We start from the raw sequence: 3,004 nt of genomic DNA on the forward strand, positions 1-3,004 counted from the left end.
GTACCCCATCCCCTTGATCGCTGACTTATTCGACCAATTGAGTGGAACAAAATTCTTTACGAAACTGGACTTGAGATCAGGCTACTATCAAGTGCGGATAGCAGAAGGCGATGAGCCGAAGACCATGTGTATGACTCGATATGGAGCATACGAGTTCCGAGTCATGCCGTTTGGGTTGACAAATGCACCAGCCACATTCTGTACGTTGATGAACCAAGTTTTCTAGGAATACCTAGACAAGTTCGTGGTAGTCTACTTGGATGACATTGTGGTCTATATCTCCACAATAGAAGAACATCAACGACACTTATCTCAAGTGTTTCAGAAATTGAGAGAGAACCAACTCTATGTGAAGCGAGAGAAGTGCTCCTTCGCACAAGAGAGAATCAAGTTAGTAGGCCACATAGTAGAACGTGGTCGGATCTGCATGGATCTAGAGAAGGTGCAGGCCATTCAAGAATGGAAGGCCCCCACCAATTTGAAGGAATTACGCTCTTTCCTTGGTTTAGCCAACTATTATCGAAGATTTATGGAGGGCTATTCAAGAAGGGCGACACCCTTGACCGAGTTGTTGAAGAAGGGTGTAACTTGGACGAGGACCGATAGGTGTGCCGAAGCATTTAAGAGTCTAGAGGAAGCCATGATGCGAGATCATGTCCTCGCCTTACCAGATGTTGGTAGGCCCTTCGAAGTGCAGATAGACGCGTCTAATTATGCTTTGGGAGGGGTGCTTGTACAAGAGGGCCACCCCATAGCTTATGAAAGCCGCAAACTCACGGAGGTAGAGAGGTGGTACACTGCACAAGAGAAGGAGCTTCTTGCAGTAATTCATTGTCTACGAGTATGGAGGCACTACTTATTGGGGTAAAAGTTTGTGGTGAAAATAGATAATGCCACGGTGAGTCATTTCCTCACCCAACCAAAGCTTACCCCTAAACAAGAACGATGGTAGGAGTTCATAACAGAATTCGACTTTCATTTTGAACACAAGGTGAGCCGTCTACACTAGGCAGCTGATGCCCTGAGTCGCAAAGCTGAGTTAGCAGCTCTAAAATTGCTAGCAAATATGTCAGCTAGCATGGTGACCACTCCACTCCGAGAGCGCATTAAGGAGAACCTGGTGAAAGACCCGGTGGTGAAGACCATCATGAATCTCGCAAAAGAGGGGAAGACTCGCCAATTTTGGGTAGAAGACGATCTTTTGTGGGACAAGGGTGGCCGCTTATATGTTCCAAAGACGGGAGATTTGCGAAGGACACTAATGAGTGAGTGTCACAACACCTTGTGGGCGGGTCATCCAGGGTGGCAGAGAACTCATGCCCTATTGAAGCAGGGGTACTACTGGCCACAAATGCACGATGATATCGTGGAGTATACCAAGACCTGTCTCACCTGCCAGTAAGACAAAGTGGAGAGACACAAGACGCCAGGGTTGTTGGAACCTTTGTGGCCCGAACAACTGAGATTCCGAGGGAATAAGGACATCAGACTCATCTGCAAAAACAAGGGTCCTGTTCCAGTCATCTCGAAAGTGGGCCTGACCTCCTACAAAATCAGCTTACCAGAATGGATGAAGAAACACCCGGTCTTGCACGTCAGCAACCACAAGCCATATCATGCAGATCCAAAAGATCCAGAAGATCCAGTGCGCAACTAGTCTACCAGAGAAGGAGTCAGTGTCAAGCCACGAAGCAGCAGGCAACCTGAAGAAATCCTAGCAGAGAGGACCGTGGTCGTGGACAAAAAGAAGAAGAAAGCATTTCTGGTGAAGTTGAAAGGGCTCGAAGATGAAGAAATTTGCTGGGAAAGGGCGGAGGACTTCCACAAGCATACGCAGAAGATTGAAGATCAGCAAGGGGCAGGTTCATTGAGGACGCCAAAGATTTAAGTGGGGGAGAGTGTAACATGCTGCGTCATGACACATCTCCAGGGGGCCATTTTTTATGTATGAGCATGCCTTGGTGATTGATCATTATTCAAGTCTTGCACCAAGTGACCTCATGGGTAGGGGATAGCACTTTTGTAATTATGCATATGTCTCCCAAACAAAAATTATATATGTTCCTGGGAAGACTTCATTTCCTTAGAAAGCTCCTTGGGGGGGGGGGGTGACCTGGTGACTTAAGGAAGCACCATGGCCACCAGCAGATAGGGGCTTAAGCTGTGTACTCCCTTGCCCTATCAAGGCCTTATATGAAAAAAATGATGCTTTGTCATGTCCCTTTGTGTATGCTTTCTTTACGGTCTATGTGTTGCTTGTTTGTTACCTTCTTTGGGCCATTGCGTGCCACTTGACTGTGTTGTATTCTCTGATTGTTGTGTGGGATGTTGTCTCGGGATAGCTTGCCTCGTGCTTGCTCCCGCTTCATAATTGCCCTTACTTATGTGAGACTTGTAACGTGGCTAACCATTGAGTTTGCTTGCTGCAGGTGTGAATTATAGGCTGACTTGCTAGCTAAGAACGCTATAAAGTGCCGCACGTTCCGTCCATTCGAGTATCGAAGTTGGCGACCCGTGACACACAAGGCCCTCACATAGTGAAGTCCGACATGCCCGCGCGAGGTTGACGTGCTCATGGGTCAAGATGCAGTCACACGCGTAAACGTTGCCAAAGACACCCGGGACAAACACTTATCTGCATGCAAATGGAACCAAGTACCCAGGCACCTCGCGAGACCCCCCGTCTCACGGGCCTATCACCTGCATCTCACGAAGTGGCATCTGGGGTACTACAGGTGTCTTGCGCCAATGAACCACGAGCCCACCTTGCACCTCACGAGGAATAGTCTCGCATCTGGAGGCACGCTGCGCGCCAAGGGTGTCACACGCCCATGCGTCTTGCACAAGAGGCGCACCACGCGCCTGGCGTCTAGCCCCCAAGCCTCGCACAGAGAGGCCGTGCGTCTCGCGCAAGAGGTGCACCTCACGCCTGGCGTCTCACCCCCAAGCCTCGCACAGCAAGGCAATGCATCTCGCGCAAGAGGCGCACCTTGCGCCTGGCATC

Source organism: Humulus lupulus, chromosome 3, assembly GCF_963169125.1.
Source record: "Humulus lupulus chromosome 3, drHumLupu1.1, whole genome shotgun sequence".
In the NCBI taxonomy this organism is placed as follows: domain Eukaryota; kingdom Viridiplantae; phylum Streptophyta; class Magnoliopsida; order Rosales; family Cannabaceae; genus Humulus; species Humulus lupulus.